The 26809-nt window shown below is 30.5% G+C and overlaps 1 long non-coding RNA gene across 1 annotated transcript in view; it reads left to right on the top strand.

The window, feature by feature from the left end:
• Positions 1–26809, top strand: part of LOC142241180 (uncharacterized) — a 378900-nt gene that overhangs the window by 120602 nt on the left and 231489 nt on the right. Inside the window, exon 3 of the long non-coding RNA XR_012723517.1 lies at positions 559–596. This is a non-coding gene — a long non-coding RNA (uncharacterized LOC142241180). The remainder of the gene's footprint in view (positions 1–558; positions 597–26809) is intronic.

Below are 26809 nucleotides of genomic sequence, written 5' to 3'. Positions count from 1 at the left end.
AAGCAAATTTGGTATAAATATTTAATATTCTTGCATCACCTATTTGTGAGTATGATATGCTGACTGTTTTGGATTATTACACTGAAAGATGAGGTTTCTTTTCTAGGGAACGAAATTTCTGTTGACGCAAAAAATTTTCTTAAAGACAACTAATAAATATTATTAATCTGTCATAAATTGGAGCATATTAGTGCTCTTTAAGAAAATGATGAATTTTCTTTGTCTAAAATTTCGTTCCGGAGAATTCTTTTGTTTTGATGTAAATAAACTAAATGCATACGTGTTTGCAGTCATTATGTCATTGGAGCTTTTTTATCGTTCAGGAAAGATCAGGTCCTGAAACTTTATTACATAGCTTCATTCATTGTGCGATAATATCAGGCAACGGTAACATTGATATGAATGCTAATCGAGATATCGGTTGCTATGTTAAAGTAGTTCTCATACTATTATGCGATAAAATGATAAGGAGTTGCTTTTAATTAAAATTTTAAGTCTTAATGTAAATGGATTTCTTTGTTATTAATTAATGGTTTATTTTTTGCATTGTTATTTCAGTTAAGCTGTTCAATTCATAAGAAGACAAGTCTAAGAAGGTAAGTCTATTCGATATACATTTTTTAGATTATTTATATTAAATTAAATATCATTAAGCTTTAATAGTTTATAATTCCATCTTAAATATAACATTTGTTTTGAATGCTGGAGAATTTAAAATGTCAAAGGAATGTCTAAACGTTTGTGCACCATTTCTTATGAAGGTAATAAATCCGAAGATTATGTTAGTAGTGGAATATATTTCAAAATTGGTTAGCACTTACTACTAAAGTTCTTCCTAAGTTATTAGTTTTAGAGTACATCCCAAAATGCTCTTGTAGTTCTTTTGCGATGGTATACTCAAATTATTTGTCTTACGCAGTTTTCGCAACAAATTTGAAATTTCGGAATTTATTGTGTATGAAATACAGTTAGGATAAATAAAATAATGGAAATTTCAAAAAATTAAAAAAAAAATACTTGAAAAGTGTATATAATATTTGCAACTATTATTCAAAAAATGTTAAGTTTATCTAATTTTTTTTTAAATGAAATCGGAAATACTGAAATAGCATCACATCTGAAGAACCGACGTGAAATGAATGAAGCGGATGCTTACCAACATGACTTCCGCCTTATGACAGCCCACACTGAAAAAAATATTGACCTAATATGGAAGATTATGTAACTTAAATTTTAGGACTCGAAATTTACGCAATGCTAAGGACAAAATTCTTTAAAATAATGACATTTTAGTTAAAAGAAAGTTGAAAATCCTTGCTTCAAAAATAATGTTTTTTCATGAAATTTAGGACACAAATATTGGAATTTTGCGTCCCTCTGTTGAAGTTGTAGATCTTTGAAGTAAGAGAAATGTTCCTTAAAATAAAGAAAAAACATTTTTAATTTAAAGAAATTGCCTTTAACACAACTGACATATTGAATTTTTAAATTTAAGATAAAAACGATTCAACTATAGGCTAAGACCTATTTTAAGGATTTGCATCTTTGGTTTTTTAGCATTAAGAAAATAGTTTTTACTTTGAAGTACTTGGCATAATTTGGATTTTGAAACTGGAATTTATTTGTACTTGAATACCTTTATTAACATATCGCAAACAGTGAATAAAAATTCGATGAATGATATCTGTCTCCAATTTTAATTTTATCGATCCTATATTTAATATCGATCCGATATTTTAATGAAGCCGCATCTTTGGCTCGGAATCAATACCAAAATCCTTAAAGGAAGCTCAAAATCTTTGGATCCAAGTAAACTTTTTTTGAGTGTAAAATGTTCTAGGACCGTATTAGTCCATATCGAGCGAAAGATATATATGGGAGCTATATCTAAATCTGAACCGATTACAATAAAATTTGGCACACTTGACTATAGTACTCATTGTTCTTCTTGTGCAAAATTTTAAACAAATCAGGGTAAAACTCTGGTTTCTGGGGCCATATAAGTCCATATCGGGCGAAATATATATATATGGGAGCTATATCTAAATCGGAACCGATTTCTTCCAAAATCAGTAGGGTTCTATTCTGAGCCACAACACATACTTGTGCTAAATTTGAAGTCGATTGGACTAAAACTGCGACCTAGACTTTGATTACAAAAATGTGTTCACGGACAGACGGGCATGGCTATATCGACTCAGGAGCCCACCCTGAGCATTTTTGCCAAAGACACTATTTGTCTATCTCGTCTCCTTCTGGGTGTTGCAAACATATGCACTAACTTATAATACCCTGTTCCACAGTGTGGCGCAGGGTATAAAAAAATGGTTCGGTCGGAGCAGGGAGTGAACCCACGACCGTTTGCATTTACGGCAGACATGCTAACCACTGCTCCACGTGGCCAACAAATGTATGTTTCTGTTATGTTTGTATGGGCTCGTGGGAGCTGCAAACTAGGCTATATAAATGTAACTTATAACGATAATTGTGACTATAACAGCTACGTAGCCCAGTGGATAGTGTGTTGGCTTACAAACTGTATGGTGCTCGGTTCGATTCTCCGTCCAGGTGAAAGGTAAAATTTAAAAAATTTATAAAATTAAATAATTTCTCCAATATTATTTGAATTACAGAAAAAGTTGCGAAGAACTAAAAAATTTCGTGGAAGTGAAAATTATGTGAGGGAATGAGCACAATCTTCTTTGGGGAAAATTCTTTCAAGCATATAATATTTTTGGGCTCAAAATGCTTCCAAACATATAATATGTTCACATAAAACAAACATATTAATGTTTCGGCACTATCCAATAATATATGTGCTTCCTGAAAAATATGTTTCAAACATATGTTATAGAAGCGATTGTTTTTTAGGGTGTAGTATTGTAACATGTAGTGCTAAAACTAAATGTTTAGTTTGAGAATTTTTTATCGTGAAGTCAAACACTTTTTAACAACAACATTTTTAAAGCAAATTAAAATTAATTAAAATTTCTTTATTTTAATCGTTCATATTAGGCGAATACTGTTTTCAGTGTACGGTTTGAAACTCCATTCCTACATAAATTGTATTGCGTTCATAAAGAATTCCAGCGTTTTGAGATCACTTACTCAAGAAACAAATAAGCTTCACTATATTAAACCAAAATATTAATTATATTTATTCAATACATGTTTTATTTCACATACATTATTCACATTAAAATACACATATGTGTGCGTGTATGTATTTAAATAGGTGGTAGTTGCTGCTTGCTATTAGAAAATTGACATTTTATTTTTCCGTACCCAAAAATCTTCTATTCCTTTGGTCCTTTGTATATTTTCCGAAGAAAACCATGACCCGTGTTTGTATTATAAATTCATACAAAACATTTTAATAAACATATTATTTTGTAATTCAAACTAATAATGGCGCCATGTTATGAAACTAACTAATCTCAACATATGGAAGGTTTAAAACGTCCTCATTACGGACTGTGTGGTATCCGTCAATTTTTCGGTAAAAAAAAAAACAAAAAATACCACAATGAAATTCTCTATTTTTACAAACATTCTGCAGTATTTCGCAACTTTGATTTTGTATGGAAACCGAAAATAGTACTTGTCTTTATTACGAAAAACTTATAATTAAGTTGTACGTATTTCATACGAAAATTTTCCATTTAAATTTGATGTAGAAAGTAAAATCACGATTCTATAGGACTGTTCATCTTTAGATACAGCTCCCAACAACTTTTAAGGGCTTCGTATGGCAACACAGGGATGGAAAATACAATTTTTAAGAAAGTACAAAAAAGGTATTGTTTTTAGCAAAAAAGAACTTTTTACTAAATTTGAACAAAACTTCCATTGAAAGATTTTTGTCAAGAGCTCTGGACAATCTTGAAGCGATTGTCTTTAATCATTGATTTGTATTTAACGTATAAATTTCCTAAACTTATTTGAATTTTTGTAAATCACTGTACGTCAGAATTGTAACAGAATAGTGTCACTCAACTAAATGAATTTGTCATATGAACTTTGTTGGCAAGTGATATCTATATTACATTTTCATTCTGGCGTCAACATCTCGCTGGTAAGAATCTCGGCTCTTTAATAAAACTTTTCTTTGAATTCAAACTGAAACGTTTTTTATTCTTTTACCTCATTTCCAATATTTTGTCTTATTGATGAGGCAAAATATTGAACTCTAGACTCAAATCTCTATTATCTACAGTCCACTCTAAGCACAGGAGGAGATTCCAGAGGAATTCAAAGGCTTACAATATACCTAGTTTCATCTATTACCGCTGCTCCACAACTCTTTCTCTCATTTGTGGATTCCATTTGGACCATTCCCCTCTCTAAGTTGTTCAAGCTCATTTGGACTGAATTTTAAAGAAAATAAAATTTTGTTTGTCAACTCCTCAATTTAAATCTTGTATATCCGCTTACAAAGAATACCGTGTTGCCACAGTTGGTAGAATTCTACTGTTTGGTAGATTGGCAGAATTCATGGTACTTCATAAATTTTTTGTAGATAAATAAAAATAAAATTTTGACAAAATGTTCTATAGAAATACAATTTTTACAAAATTTTCTTTAGAAATAAAATTTTGACAAAATTTTCTATCGAAATAAAATTTTAACAAAATTTTCCATAGAAATACAAGTTTGACAAAATTTTCTATAGAAATCCAATTTTGACAAAATTTTCTATAAAAACCAAATTTTTGATAAAATGTTCTACCGAAATAAAACTTTGAAAAAATTTTCTATAACAATAAAATTTTAACAAAATTTCTTTAAAAATAAAATTTTTACAAACATAAAAAAATTTTTTGACAAAATCTTCTATAGAAATAAATTTTGACAAAATTCACTATAGAAATAAATTTTGTCAAAACATTTTTTTTTGTCATAACATTTTGACAGAATTTTTATAGAAATAAAATTTTGACAAAATTTTCTATAGAAATACAATTTTGACAAAATTTTCTTTAAAAATACAATTTTGACAAAATTTTCTATAGAAATACAATAAAATGATGACAAAAAATTAAATAAAATTTTGAAAAATTTTTCCGAAAGAAAAAATTTTGACACAATTTTCCAAAAGAAAAAAAAATTAACAAAACTTTCTGAAGAAATAAATGTTTGCAAAAATGTTGTTTTTTGGTAATTTTTGGTAAAATTTTCTCCAAATATTGGTAGATTATTTTTGTCTCAAGTTTCGATCGTGACTGTAATGCTTCGCATTATTTTGATACGCGATCGATAGCTTCTTATCTAGAAAGTGTTCGTGTGGAAGCGTAATATAGATGCTTTTTTCGACTAAAACATTGTTGAAATTCAATAAAATCGTGTGTTTGACTATGGCTTTTACAAATTCTCAAAATACTAAAATATTTTGTTAAATCTGATATCGACTCAAAAATGTCTACACAAAAGGTACTATGTCATTCGCGGTTGTACTACGGTACTGACCAGAGTGAAAAAGTATTGAAAAAAGTACTATAGTACTGCATTTTCCATTCCTGTGGCAACAAACTGATTTGTCGAGAAACAAGAGCAGGTAGAATACTTACCTTATGCTACGTTCTCACTCACTCGTTTCATTCGTTTTTCCAAAACGTTTCACTGTTCACACCGTGTTGAGAAGTTTTAGTTTGACAGTTACCATGGAAACTAGAAATTCCCATTTATTTTAAATTCAAATACATGCAACATTTGTTCAAATAAATGCCGCGACCGCAAAGGAAAAATTTTTATTAAGTTATTTTCACATCCCTATTCTATTAAAAGACTTTGTTTATTCGTTTTTTCTAAGAAATTATTTCAATAATTTGACAGTTAGTTTTTAAAGAGTATAATCAGTCAGAGCATATTCTAAAATTGGCGTGTTTTAGAGAAAAACTTGTGTGTTTGAACTTAATTTTTTGTAAGGAGAAAACGACTCGTTTTGAAATGATTATAAAGAGAAAACATATCAAACGCCAAAATATGCACACAATTGTACAGAAAATTAGAAATTTTTTAGCTGCAATTATTAATGATACTTAAAAGTCATTTGTTTGAGAATATGTTGAAGTTAAGTCCTGTGCAAGTCAATTTAAAGACATGTTGAGAAGAATGCCTACCCTCAATCTGATATAGTGTTGCATTTGAAAAAGGCTCGTTCTTGTGTTCTCTCAGAAAACTATATAACTTGAAAACAATTTTATATTTATATTACACAAGGACTTTGGTTAGGATTCTAAGAGGCATCAAACATTTGCCTTTACGATAATTATAATAAACTAAGTACATAGATACACAATATTTAAAAGTGAGTTAAAATCTACTTAAGTCTTTTGGGGTATATACTCAATAAGGAACTTTACACATTCCAAACAAGACAGGCTGATCTCTAATCTTTTGGTCATTTTGATTTTTTTTTTCAAAAATCTGATTGCTTTTATCATTTTAATTTAAGTGTACATTGCTATTCCTAGTTTCATTTTGTGTCATAACCAAAGTTCAATTCATTCAAATATCCGCCAATAATGACGTCTTCCGCCGAAACAAATTAGATTTCACTTTTTAATGGCAGTCAAATGAGAGATTGACACCGAGCAAGCACGGCAATTGAATGTCCAATATAACTTGGCCGAAATGCCATAACATTTAGGACATTTGTGACTAACGACAATAATAAAACATAACGAATCAATAAGGGCATGTCGGCCAAAATTCCAAATGCCCAACATACCCATTCGCCAACACACCCACCCATACACACACGTACATTTAAAACACCATTTTACTTTAACAAACTTTAAGTGGAGACTCATACTCCCATAAAGAAAGACCCAATGGTGGACGAGGGAAACAACAATGAAATCATGAGAATTCGGTCATATACTCTTGGTCAGCAATGATGGTGGGGAATGAGAAAAAAACAAACAACTGAGATAATTTTTTTTATACATGGTGGTGTGTGTTTGTGTGTTCCCACATATATATGTGTTTATGTTTGTAAGCCAATATCGGTTTTGTGGGTGTTCTAGAAAAATTATAGGTTTTCAAAATTTAAATGTCTTTATTAACAATTTGTAACAATTTTGTTATAAAAAGTGTGTGCGTGCGCGTGTGTGTATTTATTAGAATGTGAATGTGTATGTATGCTTGTACATCTATATCGTAGAAATATGTGGATAATAACAGTTGGCTACCCGATATATTTTGGTTTTCTGTTATCATATACACTAAAAGAATAATTCTCCTAAGAAGAAAGTTTTAGACAAATGAACTTTACCCAAATTCCACAAAAAAAAACCTTTTGGTTAATTAAAAAAAAAAAAAAACATTTTGATTAATATTTTATCCAAAAGCTCAGTCCATTTCGTTTATATCCAGCATTGTTCTTTTCTGACTGTAAATCTTTAATAACACACATTTCGAAGTTTCATTGTAAACTTTACCCAAATCCTACAAAAAAAAAAACTTTTGGTTAATTTTAGAAAATTTAGGATAATGTCAGAACATTTTAACATAACTGTATTACAAACACCTATAACATGTCCATTTCATAAAAATATGTAAATAATTTTCGATAAATTCAAGAAATTTATCAGACATAACTAAATATTTGTTCCATTTGTTAAAGAAAATTTTATAGTTTGAGGGAAAAAATTTAAGTTCAAAATTGGAAAAATGTCTTTAGTGTCGTACGCAGTTCAAGATGGGAGCATTATTGGCAAAATACACAAAATTTAAGAAATTCTAAACTATGTATTTTGTTATGGACATGAATTAAGTAAATCTTAATGTTTCATTTCTCTAAATGTCAATAATTTTAGTTCTCGCTTGCACCGGATTATAAAGGAATTCTACACAAACGAAATTCCCCTTTGTTGTAAAGCTATTCGCTAAACCCCAATTTATGTCAAGAGATTCAACGATTGTCTTCTATCTTTTTAGTTGCTTTTAAAGAAGATTTTATAGAGTCAAAGGAAAACTTCGTATGTCCAAAATTTCGTTCTACAGAAAAGAAAACTCTTCTGCCAGTATTGTCAAAATTTCGCATATTTAAATTAAAATTATTCATAAAATTTGCAGAATCTTTTTTAACTACCGAGCAAATAACTTTGGAAGTTCCTCTAAAGTCACGACTTTAAAAGCACTTCCAGAAGCGTCTTCCCAAAGATGTTATTTATTTTAACTACATAGGAAGTTCTTTTAAATCAATTTTTTTATAACTCGCTGTTTTCATAATTTTAATGGGTAGTTTTAACTTATTTTGTTTCAGATAGGTTAGAAATAGAGTAAGAATTAATAAAATGGTACAAATTATTCAAATTTTGTAGAAAAAATGTTAAATCCATTCTAGAAAATTGAGAGTTTTTGAAAATATTTGAGGTCAAACCTATAAAATTTATTTATTTTGCAAAATATCACACAATTTTTAAATTCACATCCAAAACACTGAATTCGGATCACACCTTAATAAGTGATGCGAATTTAGTGCCACGGCTGTTAAAATGCTCCGGCCTATGACAAGCCTATGTTTAATTCATCGCTTCTAGGCCAATTTTGCACCACTACCGGATCCAAACAGGACATCGTCACTACTTGTTTGGCGACGCTTTTTTTGCTGTACTGTTAGAAGAATATGTTTTTCATATGTTCCGATATAAACAAAATGTGTTTCGGGCACAATTTTTAAACACAATATATTTAAGTGCAAGAATGTAATGTTCATAAACTAGCATTAAATGTGTGGATCACATATGTTAATATGTTAGAATATATTATGTTTAGGACAATAATGTTTCATAAAAATAATATGTGTGAATATAAACATATATAAATTTACAAATTTCGAGTTAACATATATATGTTGTGATATTTTATTCAGGGAGCGACTGGGAGGAGAGAGAGTATAGAGAAAGAACCCGGGAGGGTTGACGAAAGATATCAACATAACACAGTGAGAGAATCAAAAGAGAGCATTTTTTGTGTTATGTTGTTTCGGAAAACTGTTTTACGTGCTCATTTGTTTTGGCTATGCGCTTGGCATGTTAATAAGGCTTTGCCAAAAATTGAATATGCTTAAGTCTAAATATTATTTAATTGGAACATTAAATTGTGTATTCGGATTAAAGAGAATAGACATTCGGAACCAAGAGAATAGACATAAAAAAAAAACAAAACAGCATGTGTTTTTGCCTTGTTGTTAGTATGTGTGGACATTTGTTTTATTATCATTTTCACATTATGGGCCCATTTTTTTTTTGTTGGTTCGTCAAAAAAAAAATCGGAACGTACGACGTAGCAAGAAAGGAAATCCAAACAGAGGAAAATATATAAAAATTACAAAAACTCGATCCAAAGCAACCATTGAAAAATTTTATTTTATTTAAAATGAATTATTAAAGAAAAGAAAACGTGAAAACATGGCCATTTTAGAGCGATCGTGCCAACTTAATTCCGGTCCTAGAGGTAAAAATGAAATTAAGTACAAAATTATTCATTAATAAATAGTCTTATTTATTTGTATTTCAAAATACAATAAATTTTAAATGCATTAAAATGGTGTTAATTGCTAGTAAAAAATAGCTCACTCTTAAATAAATTTATGTGTATATTGTAAAATTATGTATGTTTATACTCGACTTCATGTTCTTCTTTTGTTAGAGTTTTTGAATTACTTCGAAAATTTCAAACTTTTATACCAAAAACATTTTTTTGTTACAAGATTGTTATTTTTGCAAATTAAAACAATAATATTTTATCCAAAACCTCAGTCCATTTCGTTTATATCAAGCACTGTTCTTTTCCGACTGTAAATCTTTAATAACACACATTCCGAAGTTTCATTGTAAAAATTTAATTTAATACTATATATATAAATATAAATACAAAAATTAAAAAAAAGGACCCAGGACCCTTTGCATGCAAGGCGGACATGCTAACCACTGCTCTACGTGGCCAACAAATATATGTTTCTGTTGAATAATGTTTTGTTTGCATCGGATCGTGGGCGCTGCAAACTATGCTATATAAATGTAACTTATAACGATAATTGTTTATTGGCGACTATGGCAGCTACGTAGCCCAGTCGTAGTGTGTTGGCTTACAAACTGTATGGTCCTAGGTTCGATTCTCCGTCCAGGCGAAAGGTAAAATTTAACAAATTTATAAAATTGAATAAATCCTTCAACATTGTTTGAATTACAGAAAAAGGTCCTAAGCACTAAAAAAATATCGTGGAAGTGAGAAAGATGTGAGGGAATATGGAATTAGGCAGAAATAAATTTTTTTGAGCAAAATCTTCTTTGGGAGAAAATTATTCGAAGCATATAATATTTTTGGGCCCAAACATATAATATGTTCCCATAAAACAAACATAATAATGTTTCGGCATATCCAATAATATATATGCTTTCTGCAATATATGTTTGGAGCATATGTTAGAGAAGCAATTTTTTTTGATGGTGTGGGTATTGCCACTATGTTGGAAAAAATTGCCGTAATTTAAAGAGAATGGGCAGGGCATTACTCTCATTTGATAAAAAATTTCTTTTCTTGTAAAAATGCGCACTTTTTTTTGCATTTTGCCCGTAAAATTTACTTTTTAGGTTCTTTTCTAAAAAAAAAAAACAGGCAAAAGTGCGAAAAGACTTCGAATTCTGTTGTGAAAATTGTGCCACACATAAAGGCAAATTGCGGGAATTTTCAGCACTGCCAACAAACGAGAGTGCAGCGATTGCCCTGTTTGCTCCTTTGAGTTATTTTCTGCCCGCTGAAATGATAGCATGTTTTTTAGGTTCTGGCAACATTTTATAAATGCGCATTCTATAAAGACTAAATGAAGGCAAAGCACTTTTTTCAGAAAACTAATCACCGTTATATTCCCTATTGCTTCTAGTACGTAAAAAACAATATTCAAATTTCCACTGTGAAAAATTGTACTACAAGCAAGTGAAGGTGGTCATACTTGTTTCCATGGGCACAGGCACCACTAGTACGTATTGATGCTTTCAAATTTCTTATCTGCCATTAATTTGGATCGCAAAAATCACATTCCTGATTTCTTGGCACTTTCGTAACGTTCAATTCATTGCATGCCCGTTTTATGCCCGAATTTATTTGCTTTATATACATAATATATATGTAAATTAATTACTTTTTGTTATATTTTTTCATCATGTTTTTAATTGAATATATTATAAACATGATTCAATATTTATTGAACCAATCAATTTTTTCATTGAAATCCGTAAAAATGTCAACCATTTTGTTATTTTGGGACATTATTAAGTTGTAATAAAACCTAAATAATTGAATAAATTCTATTTAGAAATGAAATCGTCAAAATGTTGAAACATTTTTTTATTTGTTTTTTTTTTTATTTAGTTGGTTATAGATAAATACATATATACTTAGTTGTAGCATTATCTATAACATTTAAAGATGGCCAAAAAAATACCAAATAAAAAGCGAAATATTTTAATAAAACAGTTTTGATTAATTAAAATGCATTTATTACAAGCAAAACAACTGAAAAACTTATATAATTAGTTTATTAATTTAGGATTACTCAATGTTTGAACGAAATAAACATAATTGAATGAAACATTAAACAATATAATCGTTCAATTAATCAAATATTTGACCAAAATGAGTGTCAAAGTTTTTTTCCAAGAGCACTATTATTATTGTTCTTTATTTTCTTTGCCATGCACAAGACCACGAAAGTCTCATATTCCAGCATGTGAAGTTTAAAATCATACTGTACAATTAAATAAATACTATGTAATTACAATGTTAAGTTAACTTAAAATATTTAATCATAATATATCTATAAGCAAATAACATTAATATATTAAATTGAAAGAAATTTAGAATTTTAACAATATATGAATCACAGACTGAAAAAATATAAAATTTAAATTTGAAAACAGTAAACAGAGGAAAAATTACAATAAATTTATAATAACAGATAACGGAAAAATATTAAAATTGAAAATAATACTAAAAAGAATCAAAAAAAAATAAATAAATAAATAAAATTTTAATAACAAATAATGGAAAGGTACATATTGCATAAATACGAAAACAACATTTTTTAAGATTTGAAACTGTATAACAAACAATATAGCAATAAAATTGAGAATAAAGAAACAAATTTAATTATTACTCAAAAACGAGATAAGCTTTTTCTTAAAAGCAAGTACATTGAATGTTATAAATAAGTGAGTTCCACAGACGGATGGAGTTAATAAAAAATTGCCACTCTGAGACTAAACAACTATTACGAAGTAAAATTAATCTTTTAACACTATTGAGGCTTGAGAAATGCAAGCGTTGAAATAAATACTACAAATGTTGTTTGAAAACAAAAATATTATAAACCCAAATAATTTACAAATAAGATGCATTTATGATAAATAAATGAATACAGTCATATGAAAAAGTTTGCAGTTGGTGTCTGCCGTCATATTTTTATAATTAATGATCTAGGGGATAACAATTCGTAACATTTTTAGTTTATTGAAATATTACCCAAATATTATTCAAAAACCAATAATAGCTTTTTGTGAATGCCAAACCTCTAACATTCCTAAAAGTTCCTAATTGCGTCCAGCAAACATTTTGTTTGCTGTTATGTCTTAATTTGAAAAAAAAAAAATCAGATTTTTAAGTAAATACCAGACGTATTCGTAATTTATTGTTTTTAATGTGCTACAATAGCCCTTATTTTGTATTTTATGTTTGTTTTGGTCAAACAAAATCATTTTGTTAAAGTAATCAAGTTTAAAACATAGCTGACGATTTCAGCAAACAGCGATTGGTTTCTCTTTTCCAATAGACGTTTTGTTATTTTAGCAGAGTTTTATTAGGATGTCCTTATGGAACTCCCGCATACGTGGCTATAACAACATTGTGTATGTGTGTGTGAAACGTTTCGGTGTATGTCTAATTCTATTTTTGAAATTTCTTCATGTTCAAAAGCTTTTACTGATTGCACGCTTCATTAGTTAGTAAACCTAGTAGCGAACAATGCTGGCATAAGCATACAATTTTTGCCATTTTTTGCTATCGATTTCCAAAGTTACTGCCTTGCTATATTCTACACAGAATCCACTACTGAGTTGAAGGTATATTACACTTCTCAGATCAATTGCAGCCTTCGCCATGGTTTGAATAATAAATAACCGAATAACGAAACACATCCACTTACTAGAGTAATCAATTACTTTTGGCCATGTAACTAAGGAAAAACTCTAACATTCTCATATCAAATTGCAGATAATATTGCATAAGATTCGTTGATTTCGTTATCGAAATGGTGAGAATATAATGAAGGTTGCATTATTTTTCATGGAATAAGAACACAGTGCACTGGCTAATCTGAAGGTCGGCGGTGTCTAGATAATCACTTAGACAATCAAGTCTCTGTCAGTTACTTGCAGTCAAAAATGGTGAAAATTCAGACCCGACATTTCCAAAACTTGGGACAATCTAGTCGAAATCGGATTCCTTCTTTATTTAAAAAAGTAGATTTAAGATAATTGCTGATACGCATATTATAAACTCGGAATTATTGGCTCCTAAAGAATATATCTAATTTTAAAAGGGATATTCGTCGTTTGTGTAAACTTTTATTCCCTATACATAGTCACATGTTTCACGATTTTTCCAAGTAATACCGGCTAATCCCAAGTTAAAGATATAAACATGTATTTGCATATTGCTATAGAGGAAACGCTAATTGTTCTATCAAAGCTACGTCCAGAGAAATGAATGGCTGGTAAGCGGCAAATCTACACTGAAAAAAATATTGTCGTGTGGCCTCAAATTTCGAATGTGAATTTTGCTGACCATAAAAGACACATTTCTCTGATAGAAAGTTGTTTTTCCTTGCCCAAACGTCGATAAACTTTTCAATGAAGTCGTTTTGTCCTTGTAGTTAAGTGATTCGACTTAAAATTGGGTGTCCTAACATGAAAGAAAATTTCGTTCTACTAAGGTCAACTTGGCTTTAATACTTCTGCAAATATATTCAAAATTAAAGAAATCCTCTTTAAAGTTGTTGGCTTTTTGCAACTTAACTACAAAGCTAAAACACGTTAGAAGATGTTTTTTAACACTTTATTTTAAAGACGTTTTTTAGTCGACACAAAGCATACTTTACACTTGAAGTCGAGTCTGATTATGAGAATTTATGTTGCCGTTAAAATGAAGAAAAAAGCCGAGAAAAACGAATGAATTAAAAAATTTTCCTAGAATCAAGTACGCAAAACTCAAATTTAAGAGAGAACGTTGTCTTCAATGTTTCGCTACTTGAATTCTCCGCTTCTTTGGCTCGGAATCAATACCAAAATCATTAGGTTAAAAATAGAATCTTCGAACCAGGTATGCTTTTTTCAGTGCACATAAAATGCATGACTGTGTGGAATAATTGTTAGTTATATATCTAAAGCAAACGAATATTTTCGTACTTTTCCCAAAAATAGTAAGAACGAACTACAGTATGGTTAAAATGGTCATGATTTGGTGACAATGATTTTGCTCTTTACTTTAAATTTCATGAAGTGCAGTTAAAGAGTACACCAGGACAGTTAGTTCAATTTTATTTTTTTTCTATACAGACACTCACTCAAACCGTGAACTCCCCAGGCTGTCAAAGTCAATTTAACTCTATTTTAATTTAGGGAAATTATTATGTTTTAGTTAAAATGTGGGTTTGATTTGTTTTGAGTGTATACATATAGTGGGGAGCAGAACTGAGTGCATATTTTCAATTTTGCAATCTTTATTTAATAGAAAATGTCTAGTTAAGCCCGTTGATAATAGAATATAAGTTATATGGTCAAGTGAAACAAAAATATACCGCTTCCCTTCCGATGCAAAAACATATTACTGATAATGACCTCAGAACATTAGTGTTAATGACCTCGTAACCACGATATGAAAACCGTTAAACATGAAGGGGAAAGCCTCATGGTATGGGGATGGTGACAAACTTTGCCGCTGGTTAATGATAAGGATTCATGGCAGGTAGGAGACTACCTTGATATTTTGCAATCAAATTTGTCTAGGTTTGTGGAAAGCAAATTGTAGAGCCAAAAAAAAAAAAACATATTAGAAAGTATGTCAAAAGAAGTTAAAACCGTAATTACAAACAAAGGACTATATGTTAAATACTAATATATTTTGTTTTAATATATTATGCATAAAGTACAAAACTATATGCAGGCTTGTTTGTATTGTATTTTAAAGAATGCAGAAGTATAGGTATATAATTTATCTAATTGTACATTTGTGTTTGTCGAAAAATAAAGTATAAATGAACTAAATTTTATACCAATTGGACTCAATTAGACTTTTTTGTTAAGCAAATGAAGCATATTCATAAGTGGAAAACGTGCACTCGGTTTTGCACCCTACTGTATATGACAACAAAATATTAATGGCTACAATTCAATTTTGCTAAACATTCTGCATAACAAGGATTGCTGTGAGTTATATCTACTTATTTGCTAATTTTTATATCTAAGTAAGTAAAACATCGAATACCATTAATAACGCTCACTCTTTACCTTTTTTCACACAATTTCAAGAGATATCTTCACAAATATGTCATTCATGAGTAGAAATTTTCAACCATGAGAATCAGTGAAATGTTATTCCTGGGCGCATCTCTTCTCTTCTTTCCCTCTTTTGTAGAGGGCAGAACTAAAACATTCCCAATACCTAAAGCCCTTGTACAAATTACAGGTGTATAGGTTAATGGGATATCTTCATGTTATGCGATTATCCAAATAAAGTCAATAGCCAATCCCTACAATTGACTTTTTAACCTCAAAACGGTTATCCTATAACACCCTCCATTATAGAGTACATAGATAAGTCGACGCCTACCGACATTGGCTAGTTTGGATAAATTTTGGTCCTGCTATTTTTATGCGAGGATGTTGCGCTCTTTATGAGGATGCTTTTGGTGATATGGCTTTATTGCTGTTCTTCTATTTTTGCCCACACCCACCATTCATAGACCCAGAACTGAATGAATAAAAGAAGGCGTTCTTTCATCATGCGATGTACGCCCAACCCAGCAGCGTTAATATCTGTGCCGTCAAATACAGTTATTTAATCTACCACTTATCATTATTTCCAGCTTCTAGCGAAAGTTCAGCCTTTTTTCTGACAAAGCATTTTGTATTAGCATGGTACGCAGGGGTGTCGATTCAGCTTTTTCAATTTAGAATAGCTTAAGAAAATTGCACGCAGAGAAGAAACATGATTGTCACAATCATATTCGAAGAGCAAAATAATATGATAGGAGCTATTTTTGCTGCGACCATGTAGCATTTTAACCTGCAACCATATTGGCTCAGTGAACATGGTTCTAAGAAAAATATAATTGTCCTCATCTAAAATGTTATTATATTGATAAAAAATAATTTTGTTTGAATGAAAAGACAATGGTCACGATTTAAAATGTTATGGTATTCATTAAAAATGTTTTTCTTCTAGTTAAAAGAACAGGTAAATTTTTTCAATTACACTTTCCTTTTTTGTGTTCACATAAAACCACGTGCCACTTCTGAATAAATAAATTAACACAAAACACAGTAAATCCGTATTCTCCGTCCCATTCCAAGAAACAATCAACACACGACTGACGCGCAAAATGAAAATCGTGTGTACCTCAATGTTTTTATAAAATTATTTTCGCTGCAAACAAAAATTTAAAAATTAAATGGTCACAAAAAATGTAAATGGTCTTTATGGCCATGTAATGGTTCTAGACATGTCTATACTTAACCTATAAAAATACTTTTTTCCCTGTAAAAAAGTAAAAAAATTTAATGGTCAGGTAAATGATTTTCCCGACCATTTAATGGTATCAAATTCTATCATTTAAATGATAGAATATGTTTGCGGTATTTGAGAACCATTCAAATGCTTATTGTCACCATACATTTTTCTCCGCTCGAAAACTGTTTTTACAAAGACAAAATACATGGTTTTCGCGACAATTACATGCTCTAGATAAGCATTAAATAGATGCGGCAACCATGTCCAAACATGGTTTTTCTGTGCGTGTGAACAAAATTGGCAAGAAGTTCGGTGAGCATATTAACTACAAATAAATTGATTGTGCAACAAACTAACTACAATTTTGTCCATTTCTTCGGCTCGTTGTATTTCCATTTCCAGTGTCCACTCACAAGGCACACACAAAAAAATTTCACGAAAATTTTTCCATTAAAAATTTTAATTGAGTTTTAAAAAATATTCAATTAAAAATTTAATTGATTCAACAAATTTTTTAATTGAAACAAAAATCAATAAAAAAAAATAGTATCAATTAATTTTTTAATTGGATCAATTAACTTTTTAATTGGCCTTCAATTAATTTTTAAATTGATACTATCATTTCTGTGATTGAAGATATTTCAATTAAAAATTAATTGGATCAATTAATTTCGTGATTGAATCAGAAATTTTTTTTGTGTGTAGAATCGTAAGACAGCTGATTTCAAATTTGTTATTGCAAGAAAACCAACCAATAAGAACAACGGTATTTGACAGAACACAGCAAAAATATCATCAAAATATTTCCAATTAAAAAGTTGATTAAAGTTGAAAATGTTTTCAGTTAATAAATTGTAAAACAAATAAATAAATAAATTGTAATATAAATATATAAAATAAATAAATAATTGACAAAAACTAAGAACTTTACAAAGGCTTCACAGAAAAAATATTACCAATATATTTCCAATTAAAGAGTTGATTGAAGTTAAACATTTCAATTTAAATAGAAAATAATTATTCAAGCTTGAGATCGTTTTTTGTATGTATTGGTTGCTTTATTCTTCAATATTTCGCAATTACGTTGAATTGCTTCATCAGTAGTAGATCTACAATAAAAATTGATATTTTTAATCATGACATAAATTATTTATGAAAAAATTGTTTATCAAATTACAAATAATTATGTTATATAATTTTTTCAATTTAATATTTTCATTGTTTTTACATATCACAACTTTTCAACAACTATTTTTTAAACTTTGAATAATTTTTGGTAGCTAAATAACAAATGAAACGGTGAAAATTAATAAACGAAAAACTCCGTGGAAATATGATACAATTAACTTTTTAATCAATATAGAAACATTAAGTTAATTAAGTCAATGATTGAAAATTCTAAAATTTTTAATTAAAAAAATAATTTAATCAATTTAATTTTACTATTTAATCAAACTCGGAAGACTAAGGCAGATAGAAAAAGTGAAGGACATTTTTTTTTAAATTTCTAGTTACAAATTTATTTCAAATAATTAATTGTTAGTCAAACTAAAACCACTAAGTCAATTCAGAGAGTAATTGAAAATAGTTATATTTTTTAATTAAAAAAATAAATGAATTAAAAACTTAATTGAAATTTGCTAATGGAATGAATTAATTTTTTAATCAAGTACATACTTTTTTATGTCCAATTAAAACTGTGATTGATATTATAATTTTAGTGATTGAAGACATATCAATTAAAAAATTAATTGGATCAATTAATTTCGTGAATGAATGTGTGAAGCATTACGGCCAAGCACACACACAAACACTGATTCTACCATATAAGTGTACTTGTCATAATTTGTGCACCACATTTTTTGTGCTTATACACAGGTGTAGCCTAAAAAACCGGCAGATCTTTTAGGACATCCCTAATGTATGAATAAAGGATGGAGAGAGATATAGACCCAAGGATAGAGTGATTGCTACAGCTATTGATGTTGAGATTCCTTTGAGACATACGAACCGTTGTTGCCGTTTTACAGATTAATGCTGATGCTTGGGTTGATTGGCCGTCAGTTGTTCCTCCGTCTATATGGTCGATGGCTTTTCTGTTGGACGATAGTACTTTGTTTTGTTTTTTATTTGTCCATTAGGATTAACGTGTGCTAGTGTATGTATTCTCCAGTTCTCTCACACACAACTACGTGCCAGTTATGTTATATATATATATGCAAGCGTATTTGTGTACATGTGAAGAATTAAAAGCCTTAGGGCATAGGGCGCTAAAACGGACAATTGAAAAAGATAAATTATTGCTTGGAAAACAAAAGCGAAAACTAATAATTCTAAATTGGCTAATAATTACCGTAAATGTCAGTAGATAAGTCTGAATAATGACACGCGATTTACGTTTTAAATTACAAAATTCATGAGAGATTCCCAAATTAATTTGAGCATATCCATTGAAAAGAGAACATTCGCTTTATTGCAATTTGGTGCAAATTTTACAAGGATCATAGATGACAGACGACGTACTTGGATTTTAGGTGCAATATGGTTCTTATTCGAAAATGTACTATGTTCTTTTTTTTTAATTTATCTATTTCAATTAATTTAATTTACATAATTCGACTAAAGTAAACTTAACTTTAATAAATCTAAAAAAATCTATGCAACCGGGAATGATTTTTTCATCTGACACCAATTTTTCTGCATTACCCACTATTATAGTTGATATAAATTATAATATTTAATTTGCTTCAAAATGATGACAGGAGAGTGTCAAAGAAAATGGATGGAAAGAATTAATGCTATTATGTTATTCTGCAAGCCCTAACATATTTCCTTATATTTCCAGATTTTCTATGTTTCCATTTCCCACTTGTTGAACAATGTTTGAATTTGACTGACAACCAAAATGGCTATATTGTGGCTGATATTGTTGTTTTTGTAAATTACACTATTACACCGGAGCCACTGTGGTGCAATGGTTAGCATGCCCGCCATGCATACACAAGGTCGTGGTTTTGATTCCTGCCACCTCAGTAAGCTGGTGACATTTCTGAGGGTTTCAAAGCTTCTCTAAGTGATTTCACTACAATGTGGAACGCCGTTCGGCTATAAAAAGGAGGTCCCTTGTCATTGAGCTTAACATGGAATCGGGCAGCACTCAGTGATAAGAGGGAAGTTCACCAATGTGGTATCACAATGGACTGAATAGTCTAAGTGAGCCTAATACATCGGGCTGCCACCTAACCTAACCTAACCTAACTTAACCTAACCTAATATGCCTTGATTACCATGTACCTTGATTAGTTTTTTTCACATGTATTTGTTAGAACACTAAAAGAAATTATTTGAATCCATAGATTTTGACCTTACCTTAAGAGGTTTGGTATTGATTCTAAACCGAAGATGGGGCTTCTTTATGATGAGAATTCTTACGTCTTAAAGTTATGACTGATTTCTCCGAAATCAAGTTTGTTGCATTTAAAACATCATAACGCAGTTTTTAAAGTCGAATTAACTATAGTGAAAAACGGCGTTCAACGAAAAGTTTGTCATCTTTTAAAGTAAAAAATCTTTGTCAGAGAAAGGCTCTTCTATAGTATGCAAGAGTCACCGTTAGCAATGGTTTTTACCATCTTCGCAGATGTCCTTTAAGCTACACAAATAGAAATTTTCTTCGGATAACATTTAATCTTATTTCGACTCTCACGTATCTTAGATTTTAAACGTTTTCTTCCACTCTATAAAAATTTAAGATTTTATACGGTATATAAATTATAAATAAAGGATTTCACATACAATATAGTAATGCTTGAACTCAAAGGTATGGCGACTAAAAACTTTTTACCGATACATATTCTGGAGGGAGCTGCTTCGAAATATGAAATTTTCTCAAACAAAAAAAAAAAACATATATTTAAGAACTTTTCTTCATCTAAACTAAAATTATGAACTCATTGGTAATTGTAGTTACAATTTTCTAAAGTAAACTCTCATTTTGTTATTTTGAATGAGATGTTGACTTGTGGTCATGTATTGTGATTCACAATTTGCAGCCTTTATTGACTGTACGTGTTTGTGAATTTGAATTAGTTTGTATATCGGTAGGCGTTTAGTTAAATGAAAGAGCTTAACTGAATATGTGCCTCCATATTTCTAGGACAAAATCCCATTCTCGGTTTACGTCAGTCTAACTTAGTGCTCTTTTCTATACTGAAAAAAGCATGTCCGTTTGCAAAGATTTTGGCTTTACTTTAAAAAGTTTGGTATTGATTCCGAGTCAAAGAAGCGGATAATACTAGTAAGGATACTTTTAAGACACAATTCTCTTTTAAATTTGGTTTTGTGTACTTGCTTCTAGGAAGAACATTTTAATTTTTCCGTTTTTTCAGTTTTTTCATACGCTATTAAAATCTTCATACGCTATTAAAATCCTTTAAAACGAGTTAACGACAACTTTATTTTCCAAATTAAGACTCGGCTTCCAGTAGAAATTTTGTTTCTAGTAAAAATCGTCTTTAAAATAAAGTGTTGAAAAACATGTCCTAAACAAAATTGCATTCTTATTTTAAAGACATGAAATCTTTGACCTCACGACAATATTTTTTTCAGTGTATGTATTGAGGCAACATAGACTATTTTATGGTTTCCTATATCCCTTTCATAAAAAATAAACGTTATCGTTAAATTTAAATAACAGACAGGGCAAAATTATCTTTTTGTGTCCTTAGTAGACTTATTCAATCAGATGATGTCATGGTTGAGACTGATCGGGTGAGCAAAAACTTGTTGCCAATTAAACCAAGATAAGTCCTCCTGTTGAGAGGAGGCCTATTTCAAGAACTACATAAGAACAGAACTTTTGAATGGCGTTCGAAGAGAGTACAACTTTCAAGGCTACAAACAAAGAAAAAAACGTTGGGAAAACAAGTGTCACAAACGTTGCTCTGTTATTATTATGTTTTGAATTTCTTCGAAAAGTTCAAACTTATATCAAAAAATTTTTATTTTTTAACAAAAAATATACTTTTTATTCCAAAATCACCATCCATTTCGTTTATATTAAGAACTATTTCTTTTCTGGCTCTATGTCTTAAATAAGACACATTTTGAGGTTTCGTACTAAGAATTCAATACAGTATTACTGAAAAAAGCGAACATACTATTGAAATCTTGCGAACATTTTTGGAATGTATATAGTAGAGGTGTGCACGTGAGTAATATTTTGCTCACGCTCACGCACACTCACGAAGGAGAAATCTTATTCACGCACACTCACGCACGATATTTTTTGGTAGGACTCACGCTCACGCACGTTCACGAAAAGAAAATTTGTACTCACGCACACTCACGCACGAAAATCTTTTAAATGTCGTGACTCACGAAAAATATCGTTACTCACGGAAAACGTTGTGACTCACGAAAAACCTCGTAACTCACGAATAATTTTATGAGTAATTTACCTATACAACCTGACTAAAAACATGAGTATATTAAAATCGAGAGCGTTATAAAACACGTTAACACCTAGGATGTCACTAAAATTATAAATGAATTCAACTCGTAGGCATTTTATGTTCGTAAGCGGGATTATTTTCGTGAGCGGTTTTTTCCGAAATTCGTTACTCACGACGATATTATTTTCGTGACTCACGTTCACGCACGACATTTGATTGGTTAATCACGCTCACGCACACTCACGCCGTAGCCGTCAGCGTGACTCACGAATCACGCGTGAGTCACGAAAATTTTCGTGAGTCACGACAATTTCGTGTCACGTGCACACCTCTAGTAAAGGGTGATTTGTTAAGAGCTTGATAACTTTTTTTTTTTAAAAAACGCATAAAATTTGCAAAATCTCATCGGTTCTTTATTTGAAACGTTAGATTGGTCCATGACATTTACTTTTTGAAGATAATTTCATTTAAATGTTGACCGCGGCTGCGTCTTAGGTGGTCCATTCGGAAAGTCCAATTTTGGGCAACTTTTTCGAGCATTTCGGCCGGAATAGCCCGAATTTCTTCGGAAATGTTGTCTTCCAAAGCTGGAATAGTTGCTGGCTTATTTCTGTAGACTTTAGACTTGACGTAGCCCCACAAAAAATAGTCTAAAGGCGTCAAATCGCATGATCTTGGTGGCCAACTTACCGGTCCATTTCTTGAGATGAATTGTTCTCCGAAGTTTTCCCTCAAAATGGCCATAGAATCGCGAGCTGTGTGGCATGTAGCGCCATCTTGTTGAAACCACATGTCAACCAAGTTCAGTTATTCCATTTTTGGCAACAAAAAGTTTGTTAGCATCGAACGATAGCGATCGCCATTCACCGTAACGTTGCGTCCAACAGCATCTTTGAAAAAATACGGTCCAATGATTCCACCAGCGTACAAACCACACCAAACAGTGCATTTTTCGGGATGCATGGGCAGTTCTTGAACGGCTTCTGGTTGCTCTTCACTCCAAATGCGGCAATTTTGCTTATTTACGTAGCCATTCAACCAGAAATGAGCCTCATCGCTGAACAAAATTTGTCGATAAAAAAGCGGATTTTCTGCCAACTTTTCTAGGGCCCATTCACTGAAAATTCGACGTTGTGGCTCGTTAGTAAGTCTATTCATGATGAAATGTCAAAGCATACTGAGCATCTTTCTCTTTGACACCATGTCTGAAATCCCACGTGATCTGTCAAATACTAATGCATGAAAATCCTAACCTCAAAAGAATCACCCTTTATATAGAATTACAATATTTTTGCCAACTAAAGTGTTTTGTTTTCTTTAAAATAACTTTTTTAAATCGGGTCTATAAATCGAACTGCTTCTCTGTATGCGTTCATTTTTGATTTGAAGAAATTGTACTTAAATTAACTGAAATAATGAATCTTTAGACTTAAGATAAAAAAGGTTCAAATATAGGCTAAGATTTATTTTGTGGATTTTGCATTTTTGATTTAATTTTTTAATTAACAAAACAATTTTTACTTCGAAGTATCCGTTATAATTTGAATTTTTAAACTGGCATTTGTTTGTACGGGAATTGCTTAATTAATATAGCGCAAAGAGAGAATGAAAATTCGATAAATGAGATCTGTATCCTTATTTTAATTTGATCCCGGATTTAAAGACAATCACTAAAGTAATTGATCTTCAATCTTCAAATTAATTGATCCAATTTAGTTTTAGTTGCAATTTCTCCCCAAAGTTAATTAAAAAATTAATTGATCCAATTAAAATTTTTATTAATAATTTAATATTTTTTAAATTTACTTTAAAAATTTTTGGATATATTTTTTCAGTGTGTGCATAGGAAAATATCAGGGAACGGCAAAACGGATGGTATTACTAAACGTGGAACTACTTAACAAACTTGGAGTGCTGAAATTGGTTCTTAACACAGCAAGAGAACCGGCCTCTATCAGGATGTTTTTTTTTTATTTAATAAACAATTAAAATGACATAAATAATACAAAAACTAATAACGAGTAAAAGAAAGGCCAACCGTTCCATCCATATAAAATTCATTAGCTACGAATTGTGGGGCAATTGCTTCAATGCAATGATGCAACGGATCAATCAGATGTGGCATTCACATTGGGCGTAAGTGGGGTAGGTCATCTTAATGCCGGACATTGATAGCCGTCGCATATCTCCCAGCTCATAATTCTGATGAAAATGCCATTGTTTCCGATACAAAGTTCGATGAAGGCAATGGCACATTGATGTCATCTCATTTTACTGTTATGCCACACCGAGTTATTAATGGGTGCTGAAGTCTTTGGCATTTAGACTGAAATGGACATTGAGAGAATTGGAAATGTTGGGATGTGTTATTCTGTAAGGATTTTATCCGTCAATTCAGTGACACCACTAAATAAGATTTATTGCCTGTCTACGAAAGAAAATACACGATACATTTTCATGAAAATGTTGTGGAAATAATTTGATTTACTACGCATTAAATTAGAACACCAAAAAACCATTATCGATGATGCGATGAATAATACCAACGGGGAAAAAACCAAGCAAGGACATCCATTCGCACACTCACTTAGTGTAATTATTTTTACAATGCGTTCTAAATTGAATAGGAATTTTTTCCTAGAGAATAATGCTATGAATGTCAATCAACTTAAAACTCCATCCAATTATTGTTCTGTTTCAAGACTGTTATGGGCTCATCAAAAACGAATAAATATTTTAAGAATGTGATTATTTCGATCCTGATGCAAAATGTTCAAAATACATAGAAAAAAATTAATATCGCAATGGCAGTTTTTCATTTTCGCCATACGTCTTTAGAAATCTTTACCAAATGAATTACGAACTCTATAAAGGCGATTCGCTAATTTTCACAAGTAAACTTGGGAAATATTAAAAGGAATCTGTAGACTAAACTTCCTGAATAGTGAATAAATACGATTTTTTATGTATTTTTGTTTATATTTTTTTATTAGTATTTTATAACTTTTTTGTCTTAAACTGGTCGTGCTTTTCCTTGGTCGTAATTTGCTATTTTAAGTCTATATTTTAGTTTATTTTATATAGTAGTAATATTACTTATAAGATTTTAAAAGTTATAGGATATTCTCTCCCGTGATATAATTATAAGAATTTTGAAATCTTGTTGTGCGGGTGTTATTCAATAATTAAATGTGAATGTAAAAAAAGTCCATTGGTAAACTGATAGTAAATTCTAATTATTTGTGGAAATTTTCGAAAAAATAATAAAATTTTATTATTTTTTTTTCGAAATTTTCCACAGCATTAGCATTTTCCGAATTTTCATGTTCCAATATATAAATTCAAATGTCTTTGAGATTAAGCCGATCTATTTCACGAGCGAAATAGGTCTTCGTAGTGGCACTTTAGCCGCTTTTCAATTTCTGTCGTACGGTGAGAAGAAAAATGGTCAATAATTCTGATCCAGCCAAAAACAATTAAAACAAACGATGGAGCCAAGATATGCTAGTTTTACCTCTTCTTCTAGATTATGAAATAAAAACAGGATTCGATATTTGTCAATAAGAGGGATATCTATCTATTAAATATTTAAAAAAATTAATGGATAGATGAAGTAATTATATATAGCTTTTGAAATAAAAAATATATTTTGTTATTATAAAATATTCTTTATATTAAATTATATTCAAACGGTCATAACACCCACATTTTTTACGGGGCTTATGACCGCGATGAGGGAGGACATAAAGCCCAAACTAAAATTGGGCAATGTGACCGCATCAAGGGAGGTCATAACGCCCAAAAATAATTTTGGGCGTTATATCAGTTGGGGGATATGTCCGGTCGCCAAATTTGTATTGCACTGTTAGAAAAATATGTTTTTCATATGTTCCGATATAAACAAAATGTGTTTCGGGCACGATTTTAAACCACAATATATTTAAGTGCGAACATGTAATGTTCCTACACTAACACTAAATGTTTGGGACATCTATGTTAATATGTTAGAATATATTATGTTTGGGGCATGAATGTTTCATAAAAATAATATGTGTGAATGTAAACATATATAAATTAACAAATTTCGAGTAAACATATATATGTTGTGATATTTTATTCAGAGAGCGACAAAAAGAGAGTATAGAGAAAGAAATAGAGATGGAAACCGGGAGGGTTGACGAAAGATATCAACATAACAAAGCGAGAGAATGAAAAAAGAACAATTTCTGTGAAACCGCTTGTATGTTGTTTCGGAAACCTGTTTTATGATAAGGCTAAAAATTTGATATGCTTAAGTCTAAATATTATTTAATTTGAATAAAGAGAATAGACATTCGGAACCAAGAGAATAGACATTTGAAAAACAAACTGCATATGTTTTCGCCTTGAGAGCAGCATTTTATGCATGTGTGAACATGTGTTTTGTTTATCATTTTGGCATTATGGGCACAATTTTTCGTTAAAATAAATCAGGGGTCTTCATAAAAATAACGAAAGGGCACTATACTCTTTTTAGAGTTGGGACAGTAAAATGAAATAAGGAGGAAATAGTGAAAAATTACACA

Source organism: Haematobia irritans, chromosome 5 (assembly GCF_050003625.1).
Source record: "Haematobia irritans isolate KBUSLIRL chromosome 5, ASM5000362v1, whole genome shotgun sequence".
NCBI lineage: Eukaryota > Metazoa > Arthropoda > Insecta > Diptera > Muscidae > Haematobia > Haematobia irritans.
The sequence above is the reverse complement of the archived record's forward strand: the minus strand, read 5'-3'. Positions and strand labels throughout refer to the sequence as shown.